This window comes from Odontesthes bonariensis, chromosome 8, assembly GCF_027942865.1.
Source record: "Odontesthes bonariensis isolate fOdoBon6 chromosome 8, fOdoBon6.hap1, whole genome shotgun sequence".
NCBI classification, from domain to species: domain Eukaryota; kingdom Metazoa; phylum Chordata; class Actinopteri; order Atheriniformes; family Atherinopsidae; genus Odontesthes; species Odontesthes bonariensis.
The window spans coordinates 28150454-28168750 of record NC_134513.1 but is presented as its reverse complement, the minus strand read 5'-3'; the positions used below and the strand labels follow the sequence as shown (position 1 = coordinate 28168750).

The 18297-nt window shown below is 41.4% G+C and overlaps 5 non-coding genes across 5 annotated transcripts; 2 read left to right on the top strand and 3 right to left on the bottom strand.

Moving 5' to 3' along the window:
* Window positions 1–498: 498 nt before the first annotated feature.
* On the bottom strand, window positions 499–570 carry trnag-gcc (transfer RNA glycine (anticodon GCC)). Its single transcript has one exon. It is a non-coding gene; the product is annotated as a tRNA-Gly (tRNA).
* A 1116-nt stretch (window positions 571–1686) lies between these two features.
* On the bottom strand, window positions 1687–1758 carry trnag-gcc (transfer RNA glycine (anticodon GCC)). Its single transcript has one exon. It is a non-coding gene; the product is annotated as a tRNA-Gly (tRNA).
* Window positions 1759–2040: 282 nt separating this feature from the next.
* Window positions 2041–2112, top strand: trnae-cuc (transfer RNA glutamic acid (anticodon CUC)). Its single transcript has one exon. It is a non-coding gene; the product is annotated as a tRNA-Glu (tRNA).
* A 771-nt stretch (window positions 2113–2883) lies between these two features.
* On the bottom strand, window positions 2884–2955 carry trnag-gcc (transfer RNA glycine (anticodon GCC)). Its single transcript has one exon. It is a non-coding gene; the product is annotated as a tRNA-Gly (tRNA).
* Window positions 2956–4425: 1470 nt separating this feature from the next.
* On the top strand, window positions 4426–4497 carry trnae-cuc (transfer RNA glutamic acid (anticodon CUC)). The gene has a single exon. It is a non-coding gene; the product is annotated as a tRNA-Glu (tRNA).
* The last annotated feature ends 13800 nt before the right edge of the window (window positions 4498–18297 follow it).

Below are 18297 nucleotides of genomic sequence, written 5' to 3'. Positions count from 1 at the left end.
AGAATGATCAAGTTTTTCTGATACTTTGATGTGTAACACGGTGCTTAATAACATTTTGAGCAGCAAAGACAAATGCTATTTGTCATTAAATGATATGGGCATCCACGAATGATACGGAAAAAGAGAAATTTCATGGTCTATTGTCGGACAAAATGTTTTTGTCCGCGGACTTGAACCATTTGGTGATCTGGCAGGTGCTGGCCGTCCATCCGTCCGTCCGTCTTGGATCGAGTTTGAGGGAGGCCCGTTTTTTGTGTCGTACGGCACTGTGGAATCTACTCTTCCCCACTTGCTTTGTAGAGGAGGAACTCAGAATGCACATGAGAAAACAGACCATCACTTTAACTGAAGATTCATAGCAAAAAATGCTTCCTTGGTTGAAGAGTTGCTAGAGTGCATTAGCTTGAGACTGTGTTTTCCCTACAAGCCACCCATTGTCTGAACAGAGGTAGAGATAGCAAGGTACATTTGAAAGCTGATTATACAAGGAGCAGACAATGCATTGGCCGGGAATCGAACCCGGGTCAACTGCTTGGCAAGCAGCTATTCTCTCCACTATACCACCAATGCCCTGACAGACCCTTATTTAGTCATCTATCAACTGTTTTTCTTGCAGGGCTATGACACACTCACTCTTACTCAGGAATCTTTCTATTTCTCCCTGAAATAAGAGAGAAGTCTAAAGCATGAAACTTGTGCTTGCTTGGATTCATTCTCCAGATGCGCACAATTGCTTTCATCTAAGGCTAAAATGTTCACAACTTCAGTACAATGCACTGTGCCAATTAATTTGCCAGTTAGGATTGAGTTTACCACAGTCTTGCAACCTGTACCGTGTGCACTGCTTTCGGGTCCCTGATGTTTTAGTGGCTAGGATTCGGCGCTCTCACCGCCGCGGCCCGGGTTCGATTCCCGGTCAGGGAATGAGGGAACCAGGTTTTGGCACTGTTAGTAGCGTAAACCAAAGACATTTCTGCTGTTTTTTTCCAATGACATGACAAGAATGTCAATTTAATCGAGCCCTGTCACAAATTCAATAGGACGTTGGTTTGTAAGGAGTCATCCTATGCGCACCACTTGATTTGAAATAACACTTTACAGCCAGCAGATTTACTACTTCTCTTTAGAGAAGGGCTCGCTTAACTCTTTCCAGCAGCTCTAGGACCATTGTGGCTTTTAAAAACTAAAAGAATGATCAAGTTTTTCTGATACTTTGATGTGTAACACGGTGCTTAATAACATTTTGAGCAGCAAAGACAAATGCTATTTGTCATTAAATGACATGGGCATCCACGAATGATACGGAAAAAGAGAAATTTCATGGTCTATTGTCGGACAAAATGTTTTTGTCCGCGGACTTGAACCATTTGGTGATCTGGCAGGTGCTGGCCGTCCATCCGTCCGTCCGTCTTGGATCGAGTTTGAGGGAGGCCCGTTTTTTGTGTCGTACGGCACTGTGGAATCTAATCTTCCCCACTTGCTTTGTAGAGGAGGAACTCAGAATGCACATGAGAAAACAGACCATCACTTTAACTGAAGATTCATAGCAAAAAATGCTTCCTTGGTTGAAGAGTTGCTAGAGTGCATTAGCTTGAGACTGTGTTTTCCCTACAAGCCACCCATTGTCTGAACAGAGGTAGAGATAGCAAGGTACATTTGAAAGCTGATTATACAAGGTGCAGAGTATGCATTGGCCGGGAATCGAACCCGGGTCAACTGCTTGGCAAGCAGCTATTCTCTCCACTATACCACCAATGCCCTGACAGACCCTTATTTAGTCATCTATCAACTGTTTTTCTTGCAGGGCTATGACACACTCACTCTTACTCAGGAATCTTTCTATTTCTCCCTGAAATAAGAGAGAAGTCTAAAGCGTGAAACTTGTGCTTGCTTGGATTCATTCTCCAGATGCGCACAATTGCTTTCATCTAAGGCCAAAATGTTCACAACTTCAGTACAATGCACTGTGCCAATTAATTTGCCAGTTAGGATTGAGTTTACCACAGTCTTGCAACCTGTACCGTGTGCACTGCTTTCGGGTCCCTGATGTTTTAGTGGCTAGAATTCGGCGCTCTCACCGCCGCGGCCCGGGTTCGATTCCCGGTCAGGGAATGAGGGAACCAGGTTTTGGCACTGTTAGTAGCGTAAACCAAAGACATTTCTGCTGTTTTTTTCCAATGACATGACAAGAATGTCAATTTAATCGAGCCCTGTCACAAATTCAATAGGACGTTGGTTTGTAAGGAGTCATCCTATGCGCACCACTTGATTTGAAATAACACTTTACAGCCAGCAGATTTACTACTTCTCTTTAGAGAAGGGCTCGCTTAACTCTTTCCAGCAGCTCTAGGACCATTGTGGCTTTTAAAAACTAAAAGAATGATCAAGTTTTTCTGATACTTTGATGTGTAACACGGTGCTTAATAACATTTTGAGCAGCAAAGACAAATGCTATTTGTCATTAAATGACAAGGGCATCCACGAATGATACGGAAAAAGAGAAATTTCATGGTCTATTGTCGGACAAAATGTTTTTGTCCGCGGACTTGAACCATTTGGTGATCTGGCAGGTGCTGGCCGTCCATCCGTCCGTCCGTCCGTCCGTCTTGGATCGAGTTTGAGGGAGGCCCGTTTTTTGTGTCGTACGGCACTGTGGAATCTAATCTTCCCCACTTGCTTTGTAGAGGAGGAACTTAGAATGCACATGAGAAAACAGACCATCACTTTAACTGAAGAGTCATAGCAAAAAATGCTTCCTTGGTTGAAGAGTTGCTAGAGTGCATTAAGCTTGAGACTGTGTTTTACCTACAAGCCACCCATATTCTGAACAGAGGTAGAGATAGCAAGGTACATTTGAAAGCTGATTATACAAGGTGCAGAGTATGCATTGGCCGGGAATCGAACCCGGGTCAACTGCTTGGCAAGCAGCTATTCTCTCCACTATACCACCAATGCCCTGACAGACCCTTATTTAGTCATCTATCAAGTGTTTTTCTTGCAGGGCTATGACACACTCACTCTTACTCAGGAATCTTTCTATTTCTCCCTGAAATAAGAGAGAAGTCTAAAGCGTGAAACTTGTGCTTGCTTGGATTCATTCTCCAGATGCGCACAATTGCTTTCATCTAAGGCTAAAATGTTCACAACTTCAGTACAATGCACTGTGCCAATTAATTTGCCAGTTAGGATTGAGTTTACCACAGTCTTGCAACCTGTACCGTGTGCACTGCTTTCGGGTCCCTGATGTTTTAGTGGCTAGGATTCGGCGCTCTCACCGCCGCGGCCCGGGTTCGATTCCCGGTCAGGGAATGAGGGAACCAGGTTTTGGAACTGTTAGTAGCGTAAACCAAAGACATTTCTGCTGTTTTTTTCCAATGACATGACAAGAATGTCAATTTAATCGAGCCCTGTCACAAATTCAATAGGACGTTGGTTTGTAAGGAGTCATCCTATGCGCACCACTTGATTTGAAATAACACTTTACAGCCAGCAGATTTACTACTTCTCTTTAGAGAAGGGCTCGCTTAACTCTTTCCAGCAGCTCTAGGACCATTGTGGCTTTTAAAAACTAAAAGAATGATCAAGTTTTTCTGATACTTTGATGTGTAACATGGTGCTTAATAACATTTTGAGCAGCAAAGACAAATGCTATTTGTCATTAAATGACAAGGGCATCCACGAATGATACGGAAAAAGAGAAATTTCATGGTCTATTGTCGGACAAAATGTTTTTGTCCGCGGACTTGAACCATTTGGTGATCTGGCAGGTGCTGGCCGTCCATCCGTCCGTCCGTCTTGGATCGAGTTTGAGGGAGGCCCGTTTTTTGTGTCGTACGGCACTGTGGAATCTAATCTTCCCCACTTGCTTTGTAGAGGAGGAACTTAGAATGCACATGAGAAAACAGACCATCACTTTAACTGAAGAGTCATAGCAAAAAATGCTTCCTTGGTTGAAGAGTTGCTAGAGTGCATTAGCTTGAGACTGTGTTTTCCCTACAAGCCACCCATTGTCTGAACAGAGGTAGAGGTAGCAAGGTACATTTGAAAGCTGATTATACAAGGTGCAGAGTATGCATTGGCCGGGAATCGAACCCTGGTCAACTGCTTGGCAAGCAGCTATTCTCTCCACTATACCACCAATGCCCTGACAGACCCTTATTTAGTCATCTATCAACTGTTTTTCTTGCAGGGCTATGACACACTCACTCTTACTCAGGAATCTTTCTATTTCTCCCTGAAATAAGAGAGAAGTCTAAAGCGTGAAACTTGTGCTTGCTTGGATTCATTCTCCAGATGCGCACAATTGCTTTCATCTAAGGCTAAAATGTTCACAACTTCAGTACAATGCACTATGCCAATTAATTTGCCAGTCAGGAATGAGTTTACCACAGTCTTGCAACCTGTACCGTGTGCACTGCTTTCGGGTCCCTGATGGTCTAGTGGCTAGGATTCGGCGCTCTCACCGCCGCGGCCCGGGTTTGATTCCCGGTCAGGGAATGAGGGAACCAAGTTTTGGCACTGTGAGTAGCGTAAACCAAAGACATTTCTGCTGTTGTTTTCCAATGACATGACTAGAATGTCAATTTAATCGAGCCCTGTCACAAATTCAATAGGACGTTGGTTTGTAAGGAGTCATCCTATGCGCACCACTTGATTTGAAATAACACTTTACATCCAGCAGATTTACTACTTCTCTTTAGAGAAGGGCTCGCTTAACTCTTTCCAGCAGCTCTAGGACCATTGTGGCTTTTAAAAACTAAAAGAATGATCAAGTTTTTCTGATACTTTGATGTGTAACATGGTGCTTAATAACATTTTGAGCAGCAAAGACAAATGCTATTTGTCATTAAATGACATGGGCATCCACGAATGATACGGAAAAAGAGAAATTTCATGGTCTATTGTCGGACAAAATGTTTTTGTCCGCGGACTTGGACCATTTGGTGATCTGGCAGGTGCTGGCCGTCCATCCGTCTTGGATCGAGTTTGAGGGAGGCCTGTTTTTTGTGTCGTACGGCACTGTGGAATCTAATCTTCCCCACTTGCTTTGTAGAGGAACTTAGAATGCACATGAGAAAACAGACCATCACTTTAACTGAAGAGTCATAGCAAAAAATGCTTCCTTGGTTAAAGAGTTGCTAGAGTGCATTAGCTTGAGACTGTGTTTTCCCTACAAGCCACCCATATTCTGAGCAGAGGTAGAGATAGCAAGGTACATTTGAAAGCTGATTATTCAAGGAGCAGAGAATGCATTGGCCGGGAATCAAACCCGGGTCAACTGCTTGGCAAGCAGCTATTCTCTCCACTATACCACCAATGCCCTGACAGACCCTTATTTAGTCATCTATCAACTGTTTTTCTTGCAGGGCTATGACACACTCACTCTTACTCAGGAATCTTTCTATTTCTCCCTGAAATAAGAGAGAAGTCTAAAGCGTGAAACTTGTGCTTGCTTGGATTCATTCTCCAGATGCGCACAATTGCTTTCATCTAAGGCTAAAATGTTCACAACTTCAGGACAATGCACTGTGCCAATTAATTTGCCAGTTAGGAAGAGTTTACCACAGTCTTGCAACCTGTACCGTGTGCACTGCTTTCGGGTCCCTGATGGTCTAGTGACTAGGATTCGGCGCTCTCACCGCTGCGGCCAGGGTTCGATTCCAGGTCAGGGAAGGAGGGATCTAGGTTTTGGCACTGTTAGTAGCGTAAACCTAAGACATTTCTGCTGTTGTTTTCCAATGACATGACAAGAATGTCAATTTAATCGAGCCCTGTCACAAATTCAATAGGACGTTGGTTTGTAAGGAGTCATCCTATGCGCACCACTTGATTTGAAATAACACTTTACAGCCAGCAGATTTACTACTTCTCTTTAGAGAAGGGCTTGCTTAACTCTTTCCAGCAGCTCTAGGACCATTGTGGCTTTTAAAAACTAAAAGAATGATCAAGTTTTTCTGATACTTTGATGTGTAACACGGTGCTTAATAACATTTTGAGCAGCAAAGACAAATGCTATTTGTCATTAAATGACAAGGGCATCCACGAATGATACGGAAAAAGAGAAATTTCATGGTCTATTGTCGGACAAAATGTTTTTGTCCGCGGACTTGAACCATTTGGTGATCTGGCAGGTGCTGGCCGTCCATCCGTCCGTCCGTCCGTCCGTCTTGGATCGAGTTTGAGGGAGGCCCGTTTTTTGTGTCGTACGGCACTGTGGAATCTAATCTTCCCCACTTGCTTTGTAGAGGAGGAACTTAGAATGCACATGAGAAAACAGACCATCACTTTAACTGAAGAGTCATAGCAAAAAATGCTTCCTTGGTTGAAGAGTTGCTAGAGTGCATTAGCTTGAGACTGTGTTTTACCTACAAGCCACCCATATTCTGAACAGAGGTAGAGATAGCAAGGTACATTTGAAAGCTGATTATACAAGGTGCAGAGTATGCATTGGCCGGGAATCGAACCCGGGTCAACTGCGGCGGGAGTCTCCGATACTTAAGATTAACTCTCTTAACTTTTCTCATTCATTTTCAATGGAAGTTCTTACACCACGGATGCATTGCACTCTTTGGCCTCTGGGGGATATTTTGGCGCATTTACAGGTAGACTCGTTTGCTTAGCCAATCAGAATAGAGTACGGCAGTTGCTAGCCAGAAAGAGGCAGACCAGAGTGAGGAGAGATACCGCTAGGAACAGAGATCGCGGAAATTTTTTACACGGTATTGCTAGTCATAACAGTATTTCCTTTCTACAAATGTTATATATGTATGTGTTGTATGTCTGTTATACATCTCTTATTACAAAGTATTAGTTGAGAAACGGCCATAGTTAACCGGGTCGCCAGGCTGCTGCTGCACCGTTCATCATCATTCATCATCTGATTAATTACTGAGGTAAGTAAATAACGTCAACAAGTCAAAATGTGTGTTTTATGATGGTATAACTTTACAAAGCTGTCCGGTACATGCAAGTACCGTCTCCATTCGGCGTGTTGTGTGTCAAACTATTATATCAAAAACGACTGTAATGTAGAGGCTGTCTTAAAGTTCAATGCATCACTAGCTGTGTCTTTGGCTGCTTTAAAACAACTGGATTTAAATGACAATTTATGTGCAGTAGATGATGATTTTAATACATGTGGTACTTTGATCTTGCCGTAGCTTTGGTGTACATGATGAGCATATTTTGTCTCCCTTTGAAGTAGTGTATAATGCGGACATCGTTTGTTGTTATTGTTGTGTGGATCGTCCTTGGTCATATATTCCCACGGTGACGTTACAAGGGCTATGTTTGTTTGTTGTAATTTTGCTCCAGATCTGACTCCAGATCAGAAGGTTGTGTGTTCGAATCACATCAGGGTCATTGCTCATCCTTTATAGTTGCTGCATCACTGTTTACATACTTTAACCTTTACAATATTATCCATCTTCTGTCTGTCCACAGGTGTCAGGTAATAAATTAGGATATAAAAACATTGTGGACGCAGTATTGTGTCACAGATTCAGGTAGAAGTTCAGTAGTACCTATTGAGCTTTCTTCCTAAATTACATAATACATACATAAATCCACCAATACATACATACAAACATACATACATACATACCTACATACATACATACATACAAACATACATACATACATCCACCAATGCATGCAAACATACATACATGCATACATGCATACATACATACATACATACATACATACATACATACATACATACATACATCCACCAATGCATACAAACATACATACATACATCCACCAATGCATACATACATACATACATACATACATACATCCACCAATGCATACAAACATACATACATACATCCACCAATGCATACATACATACATACATACATACATACATACATACATACATACATAAATCCACCAATACATACATACATACATACATACATACATACATCCACCAATGCATACATACAAACATACATACATACATACATACATACATACATACATACATACATACATACATACATTGTCAGCTGGCTATCACACGTTGCTCTTCGGCGTCCTAACAATCTGATGATCATAACTAAACGAGCCACGCTCAGTAAGTAAACCCAAGTGAAATTGCACACTTAAAGTGTGGATAATAAGTGTGCCCAATATGTCGAATGACGGGCCAGTTACGAGGATGAAAGATAAGAAAGAAGCCACCGCAGGTGACTCCGGGCTGTCAGGCAATGTGCTGCAGGAGCTGAAGACGCTGAACAATAAAATGGACGGGATGAAAGATATGTTTGAAAAACAACTAAACTCCAAGATGGACAGTTTGCGTAACTCGATGGAAAAGTTGATTACGGAAAACAGAGACTGCCTGAAAGCCGAACTCGCTCTGAAAACCAAAGAAATTCAAGGCAATTTGGATCTGGAGCTCGGCCATGTAGTGGCGAGAATTGATCAGCTGGAAGCCAAGTTGGATGGGGTGAAAAACAAAGCGAGTATTCGTTTTGACCCTGATGTTTCGGTGATCATCTCTGGCGTACAGTATGTGGAAGGGGAAAACGTTATGGCTGTTGTTAAGGAGCTGCTTATCCAGGGGCTACAGTGGGAGAGTCCCTGCGGCGTGGTGGCAGCCGAAAGGCTGGGAGAGAGAGGAGGACGGCCCGGGGTGATAAAGGTGGAATTCGGCTCTGTGCAGGATAAAGTGGATGTGCTGCGCAAGAAACTGAGGCTGAAAAGTGACGACAAGTTCAGATGAGTTTACATTCGATCAGCCAGTACTCACACCGAAAGACTGGTGGAACTGAACTTCAGAACTTTATTGGATGAAATACCCTCTGGCCGACAGTTTTACATCACCGGGAACGGGAGAGTGAGAAGACGCCCTGCGGCTGCAGGTGTGGATGACAGCCGAAGCGTGGAGCAGAGACAGGGGGTTGACCATTGAGGATCATTCGCTCAGCCCGTAAATCATGACCAATTCGTCCTTGTGCACTGGAATATAAATGGATGGACGGATATGAACTATGAACTTAGACTCCTGATGCTACTGAACTTTAAGCCCGACTTTATTTCCCTTAACGAAACGCATTTAACCGGACTAAATGGGATTAATATAGATGGTTATACTTGGTTTGGTTATAATAGGAAAACTCACTTTAAAGCCCCTAAAGGGTCGGGGGGTGTGGGTATTTTGGTAAAAAATGATGTCTTCAGTTCATATAGCGTCAGTGTATTGGATAAATCAATAGATGGTATAATTGGTTTACAGGTTAAGCATCTAGTGTCAGAGTACTGTTTTAGAATCTTTTCTTGTTATTTTCCTCCGGAGGGATCAGCATGGGCTGATGCTCATGGACTGTATAATCACCTATTGGTCCAGATGCATAATCTGGTAGACACTGATGCTGTTTATGTCTGTGGGGATTTGAACAGCCGAATAGGGCATTGGGAAGACTTTATTAGTGAGACGGATATGCATGTCCCACCTAGAGTCAGTTTGGATAATGTTGTAAATAAACAGGGTGAAATGTTGATAGAACTCTTGAAGGACTCCAAATGTTGTATTTTAAATGGACGGATACCTGGAAAAGATAACTTTACCTCAATATCTGTAAAAGGGAGGGCTGTTGTAGATTATATAATCACTCCTCATGATTGTTTAAGCACTTGTACTGAGTTGAACATTTACAGTCCTAATGAGTTAATTGAGAATGGGAGTGTCAGCTGTTTCATTATGCTTGGTGATCGGTGTAAAGTACCTGATCACTCATTGTTAGTTCTAAATTTTCGAGCAGGAGGGGGTTCCGCTGTGGATCATTTAGGGTCAGATAATGTTCAACCTAGTCATTATCCTCAGAAAAATATTAGAACGGTCTCTCCTCATGTTCTTTCCACTTAGTGTCAAATTATGTTTGCTGAATTCTTAGATAAGCTCACTCAAGTACAGTTTCAGAAAGATATTGATAAATGGTATGGTGAATTCTGTGAATATATTTGCAGGGCTAATGATGTCCGTAGAAACGCAGGCTCCACCAGGTCAGGTGGATTTGCTAGGAAACTTAAATCTTACTGGAATGAACAGTTGAAAGAAATGTGGAAGGAAATGAGGATGGCTGAGAAAATATTTTTAAAGTGTGATAGTAATGACATGAGGAAGCAACAACTAAGGATTGAATTTAAGGTTAAACAACAGAATTTTGACAGAAAATTGAGAGCATGTAAAAGAAAATATGAGAGGGGGCAGGCATTAAAAATAGAACACTTGCAATCTAATAATCCTCAGTTGTTTTGGAACTTGATAAATAATTTGGGCCCGAAAAGAGTCAAATCCATCCCAATGGAAGTGGTGTTAGAAAATGGATCCTCTCTTTTTTCTGTTGATTGTGTTCTGAAAAAATGGGAAACTGACTTTTGCTATTTATTTTCTGGAAGGAATTGCTCAGCAGAGTGGGATAATTGTTTTTTTGAAAGGTTAGTTGATGAAAAAAATGTTATGGAGACCAGTATGCAGCAAGAGTCGTATTCCTCTAATCAGTACCTAAATATTAGTATTACTCAAGAGGAAGTTAAAAGGGCAATAGACATGCTTAAATTAAGAAAAGCTGGAGGTATTGATAACTTGTCAAAGGACCTACTTAAAGTGCCTTGTTTACTCCCAATTCTGGGTAAACTTTTCTTTGCCTGCTTTGAGTATAGTTTGATTCCCTCTGAGTGGTATAAATCCATCATTAAACCAATGCCAAAATCCCCAAATAATGATCCTAGAGTTCCTTTGAACTATAGAGGTATAAGTCTTCTAAGCTGTGTCTACAAGCTCTACTCCAGTATCCTTAACAGACGCTTATATAGTTATCTGGAAACATTTGATCTTCTGGTAGATGAACAGAATGGTTTTCGTAAGAATAGAGCCTGTGTTGATCACATATTTTCTCTATCTACTATAGTTCATGCTGGAATACAAGAGAGAAAGCCTACTTTCACTTGTTTTATTGATTTTCAGAAAGCATTTGATTGCATTAATCTTGACCTTCTCAGTTTCAAATTATTAAAAACTGGTATAGATGGCAAATTCTATAACGCCTTAAAAGTCATCTACAAAACACCAGCTGCATGTGTGCAGATCAATGATCATAGAACAGGTTGGTTTTTAACTCAGTCAGGGGTTAAGCAGGGGGACGTGTTGTCTCCAACACTGTTTGCGATCTATATTAATGATTTGATCATCGAAATTAAGCAAGCAGCTCTTGGTGTCGGACTGGGTGATTTTACAGTCGGTACTCTTCTCTATGCGGATGATTTAGTTCTCCTTCCAGAGACTGAAGATGACCTTCAAAGTCAGTTGGATATAGTTCGTGATTGGTGCAAGAAATGGAGATTAAAGATAAATGAAGATAAAACTCAGATTATGCATTTCAGGAAGAAGGGAGAACCACAGACTAAGTTTAAATTCTGTTTTGGCTCAACACGTTTGTCACATACTGAGCACTACAAATACCTAGGACTGACTCTAGATGCCCATCTTACCTTTGAAAAAGGAATAAAAGTTCTATCAGACTCTGCAGGCAGAGCACTGGGAGCTGTCCTTAATAAGGTCAAGCTGTGTAGGGATCTTGGGTATAAAACTTATACGCAGTTGTATGATTCCTGTGGCTGTCCAATTTTAGATTATGGTGCAGGAGTTTGGGGTTATTGTAAGAAAGCAAAATGTGATGCAGTTCAGAACAGAGCTATGCGCTGCTTCCTTGGTGTACACAAAATGGCCCCCAAACTCGCAGTATGTGGGGATATGGGATGGGAGCCATGCGAAGTGCGGATTAAGGGTGACATGGTGCGACTGTGGAATAGACTCATCAACATGTCTGACAACAGACTTGTCAAACAAATTTTTTTGTGGAACCTCTCAAAAAATAGTCGTTGGACAAAGGAACTTTCCAGTATATTTCATGAAGTAGGTCTCCAATACATATATAGAAATAAATTATCCTGTAGTGTTAAACAAATTAAGATAATATTATTTGAAAACTATAAACAAAATTGGGCAGAAGAAATTCTGTACAAACCTAAACTTAGAATGTATTGTTTGATAAAGTCTGTCTACCATCCAGAGCACTATGTCACCCTGAACCTTAGCAGAGCGCAGAGGTCTGTTTGTGCCCACTTGAGAAGTGGTATCTTGCCTCTGGCGGTTGAAACTGGACGTTTCCATGCAATCCCAGAGGAGAACAGAAAGTGTCACTTGTGTGACTTAAATGAGGTGGAAAATGAGATGCATTTTGTGTTTTACTGTCCTTTTTATCATGAAGTTAGACTTAAGCTCTTCCTTAAATTGACCTTGGAATGTCATGATTTATTTTCTATGTCTGATGAGTGCAGACTTACATATTTGTTTAGCGAGAAGGTGTTTTATTTAGCCCAATATGTGTTGGAAGCTTACCAACAGCGCAGGAGAGCGCTTTATGTTTGAGTGGGGTTATTGTTTACTGAGGACTGTGTACGCTGGTTTATCAATTATGAACATGTTCTTTTGACTATTGCTTTTTGTTGCTTGTGGTGTGTCTTGTAAGCCCATGCGGGCTGGGCACCTTTTTGGTGTATGACACCGTTTAATAAAATAAACAAAACAAACAAACAACAAAACATACATACATACATACATACATACATGCATGCATGCATGCATACATACATACATACATACATCCACCAATGCATACATACAAACAAAATACAATAATACATAAATAGTTGTACATAGTTCCAAAATGTTTGCCTCCTAAAATCCAACCCCACGTCCTCGTCGTAGGAGGCGGTAACAGAAGACTGCAAGCACAATGTTTGCAAAGTGTTCTGGCTGACGGGGCTCTGGTACAAACAGTGTTGTAGCACTTTATCGTTGTTTGTTGTCTCTCTCTTTCTAAACCTACACCCAGCTCTGTGTTCCCTGTGTTGTTTATTGTCTGTCCATTTCTAAACCTACAGGTAGGAGTGTGACCTGTCCAGCTCTATGCTCCCTGAGTTGATTCAAATGATGTAACTATTTCCTTCAGGTAAATGAAACACAGTCTTGGGATCATAAGAATAATAGATACATACTGTATATCTACAGGTGGATGGTGGGAAGGAGTTGTTAATATGACCCTGTGTGTTGTTAATATGACCCTGATTGTACAAACTTGAATGTCAGTGTTAAAGTGTGTTAAAGTGTGTCGCTGTCTCAGACCACTGGAAGGATGCGTGTTTGGTTTGGTTTGGTTTGGTTTGGTTTATTTATGGATATAGGAAGACAATGGGTATCCAAGGGATTACATGTAAAAGCGTAAAACACTTATTTCCAACATGGTCCCTGATGGGAAATGACAAGACATACAACACATGCAACAGATATCACATATACTCATATACAATCACATTCCTAAGTCACCTAATTCTCTACTTTATTCCACAAAAAACCTCTAACTCTTTGTTTAAAAACCCTTTTTGTTTCTGACTCTTTAATATTTAGTGGAAGGCTATTCCATAGCATAATCCCTGTATAAAAGAAAGAGCTACGTGCTGCGCTCTTTGCAGATGGTACCTTACAGGAGCGGACACTGGCTCTTGTTTCATGGGCATGTTGAGTATGCACCATTACAATTTGGGATCCCAAATACTTGGGGGCTAACCCATTGATGATGTTGAACATATGATTCAATTTTAGCTGTTCCACCCTTAGCTTTACCGGCAGAAAGTCCACTTTCTTAAAATCATCAAAAGTGACATGATACCTAGATGGTTTTCCTAATATAAAACGGATCATGTTGTTCTGCATAACCTGCATTTTATTTTTAATTTTCACTGTCAGTCCACTGTACCATGCTGAACAGGCATTGTGAAAATGGCACTGCACAAGCGCTGACGCAAGAAGTTTTTTTACTTTAAAATCTAATTGCCTCGTGCTACGGTACAAAAATTTCAATTTGGAAGCACTTTTATTTAATAGCTTCTCCGCAACTGTCTGACCTGTCAAAGTCTGGTCCAGTGTTAAACCTAAGTATGTAACTGTTGTCTTTGTCTGAATTTTATTACCATTACTTGTGACTTCTAACTCAGGAGCCTTTTTTAGCTTGAGTTTGGTACCAAATAAAATGCATTCAGATTTCCCCACATGTAGTGACAGTCTATTGTCTAGCAGCCACTGTCTTACATTACTCAACTCATCAGTTAGGGTGTCTTGAATCTGAGAGATGTTTCTACCAGATACGAGTAGTGAGGAATCATCAGCGTAGAGAATGACTTTACATTTAACAGCTGCTGGCATATCATTTACATAAATAAGAAATAACAAAGGGCCTAAAATTGAACCTTGGGGCACCCCACAAGATATTGGCAAAGGTTCTGACAATACTCCATCATAATCACAGATTTGATTTCTATTTGATAGATATGATTTGAACCACTGTAATGAAGCCTGGCCAAACCCCATGCATTGCAACTTAGATAAAAGAATTGAATGGTCCACTGTGTCAAACGCTTTCTGCAAATCCAATAAAACCATACCAGTATAATTTCCTTTTTCACCTTCATGTCTGATGTCATCACATAGGTGAGTGAGGCATGTGTCAGTGGAGTATGCAGATCTAAAACCAGATTGGAGGTCATATAACAAGTTGTTTTGGGTTAAGTACCTCTCCATCTGATCATGTATATGCTCTTTGTCTCTTTTTCTTTTTTATGTGTGTGGGTATATGTGAGTTTATGTTTTCTGTAGGTGGCTGATATGAGAACCAAAGCTGAGGCGAGGGGGAGCTATGGAGAGTCAAGGACAAGATGGACGGCCTGGACGAGCGCACGCACAATGACTTTTGATTAGATATGAAAACTGTGTTAGTATAAACACCTGTTTTGTGGAAGAGTAGTACAGTTCTGATCCTCCAAATTGACAGCCTTTTTGTTGGTGAAGGCAAGATGATCAAACACAGAGCTCTGTATGCTATATTTACAGTAAGACACTAATATATTATTAGGTAAATTAGCTTATTAGATGCCAGAAATGGATGTCACACTCCCAGACTCTCATTCATAAAAGAACACACAGGATTTTTGGCAAAAGCATAGAAAGCTTTAAGATAAAGGTAGAATGGAAAAATATAACACTGTCTATTTCTAAACTGACAGGTTGAGGTATAACCTGTCCAGCTTTGTTCTCCCTGTGTTTGTTGTGTGTTCATTTTTAAACCTACAGGAGGAGGTGTAACCTGGCCAGCTTTGTTCTCCCTGTGTTTGTTGTGTGTTCATCTTTAAACCTACAGGAGGAGGTGTGATCTGGCCAGCTCTGTGCTCCCTGCGTTGCTGCTTGCACCACATCTTTGCATTAGTGATACACTGTCACATTACTGATTTGTATTTTATTCTTTAAATAAACATGTACTGGTTCATTTGCACAACTGTGTGTGGTCTCCTTCATGTTGATACTCCTACGAGCCAAGTGGTTTTGTAAAAGGGAAAAAAACAAGTATAGATAGGAATGAACAAATGAAAAAATAAATCAAGCACTGTCTCAATAAATGAAGCCCAAAAGGGTTCTTGACCCTCATAACATGAATATGACAGTGGGTACAACCATGTAAGTGGCAGTTGCAATAAAACAGTGATTTTCCAACACCTTCCTCTATTATTTTCTTTATTTTAGAGTGCTCCTGACGGGATTTGAACCTGCAGGGTTATGAACTACATAATGACATTAATTATATGCAGGACTGAAAAAAATGCAGTAATTTAATTGGCTGTCACAGTTCTACACCTATACATGGCTGGCCCTGCGGTGGCAAGCAGCTATTCTCTCCACTATACCACCAATGCCCTGACAGACCCTTATTTAGTCATCTATCAACTGTTTTTCTTGCAGGGCTATGACACACTCACTCTTACTCAGGAATCTTTCTATTTCTCCCTGAAATAAGAGAGAAGTCTAAAGCGTGAAACTTGTGCTTGCTTGGATTCATTCTCCAGATGCGCACAATTGCTTTCATCTAAGGCTAAAATGTTCACAACTTCAGCACAATGCACTATGCCATTTAATATGCCAGTTAGGAAGAGTTTACCACAGTGTTGCAACCTGTACGTGTGTACTGTCCCTGATGGTCTATTGCAGGGCTATTCAAGAAAACTGTGAGGAGGTCCAGTTCAAATAAATTTCCTCAAGCAGTCTATTTGCAGTATGATGATATCGGAATAAATTGTGTTTAAAAAAATAATAATACAGGTTAGAATCATTTCAAAGAGGTTTATTAGCACTGAAACACATGATAACCTTTTGAGGCTGCAGTTTAAATAAAAAATAACTAAATTATGTTTTCAAAAACAAAGAAAGTGCTTAAGAAAAAATAGCAGCTTCAGTTTCCTTTTGATTGAACAATCTCAATATTTCTCTTGAACAAAACATTCTCAAAACACCTGAACTATTTCTCTTACAGATTTCTCTTACATCTGTCTTCCCCCCTATACTTCATTTCCCCTGCTCAGTGTGAGAATTAAGCTTTGGCTTGCCCTGCCAACATTTTAAATCTGGGCTTGAAGGAGGTCAGGGCCATTCTCATGCACATGTGCAGATTCTCATTGGTGAGCGTGGAACGATATTTTGTTTTTATTATGTTCATTGTAGAGAACGCTGCCTCACAGCTATATGTGGAGCCGAACATGGTCAAGATAAACAGGGCCACTTTTTTCAGATCTGGGAAAGCTGTCTCAGAAACCATCTGGAGCCAGAAGGTGGTAGATTCGGTTCTTGCAAACTGCTCTTTCAGAGCCACATCTGTCTGGAGGTCAATCATTTGCATCTGGAGAGTTTGCCCACTTGAAGTGATGTGCGACATCATTTGAGAATGCTCTGACATCAGTGATGAGAAATGGATTCTGTATGAAGAGGGTGAGCTCCTCTCCAACGCTGAAGCTATCAAAGCGTTTGCTGAAGTTTTCAATCAACTTGTCAACAAAGTCAACAAAAGAGGAGACATCTCTATGGCCCTGCACCTGTTCTTTCACTTTTGGGAAGTGTGTGTCGTCTCCTTGCAGATCTTCTTTGAACACCTGGGGCCTCATGTACAAAGGGTGCGTACTCACAAAATAGTGGCGTACGCACCTTTTCACGTCAACGATCAGATGTATCAAGAACGAAAAGACCGTGGAAATGTGCGGTGCCTCACGGCAGCTTCAGGGCTGGCGTACGCACGTTTCTGCAGCTGTTGATTCTTTGGCGACACCTAAGGTGATGTTGGGAAACTGTTATAATAAATAAATGTGAAAACAATTAGTCCTCAGAGAGTGATGTGCACATTTGAGATAGATGAACAATTAAAGATATGGTAGGTAATCCTAGAGAGCTTGCAAGAGAGCTAGCAAGAGAGCTAGCAAGATTCGAAAGTGGCCCCTCCTCTAAGCTCCACCCCCCCTCCCCATTCCGTCAGTGCTTCATCCAAAGCCGGTAGAACCGAGTGCGCACACGGAGCAGGGAGCCGACAGAGGGGGGCGTAGGCAGAAAGCAGAGGCATCTGATTGGTTTTTTGTAGGCGCTCCAATCCGAGATCAGCACCCCGCTGATCTCGGATTGGTCAGCTTTTTTTTCAGTCCTGCAGCTGCCACAGAGGTCTGATTATTTTCGTCCCTTTTTCTAAATGCATCTTGTATAGATTTCTCTCAGGATAGACGGACCATTTCACCCAGTATTACAAAATGTGTTTCTGAACAGGATTACCAACCATAGCTTTAAGTCTGATAAACAATTAATACACCCATGTGTCTGCAATTACCCGAGTGGATATAAAAGCAGCGCAAAGTGGTGCAATGCATACCATTAAAAACAATGGCTGCTTTAGCAGTATTAAAAGACTTTGCAAATGGTGCAATTCGAAGAGAGCCTGTGTTCACTACAACAGAGAGGATTAGCTGGCATATGATGGCGACTGATTACTCATTAGCCGTTTTGAGGGAAATCCTCCTGGAACTGTGCGCAGAGCTGCGGCCGGCGTTGGAGCGCAACACAGCGAGGAGGCATGTGCTGCCTGTGCTCACAGGTGATGTGCACACTGGGGTTCCAACCGGAGCATTCCAGGGGCAGGTGGCCAACCGATTGGGACTGTGCCAGCCGAGCCATGCCAGGCGTGTGGGACATAATTATCCGCATCTCAGCCACGTATATCAAATCCCCAACAGGCCAACATTAAAGCTCAATTTGAAGCGAGAGCCGGTTTTGTAATCGGAGCTATCGACTGCGCACACATTGCTATAAAAGCGCCATCACATGATGAATTTGTATGTTAACAGGAAACATTTTCATTCATATGT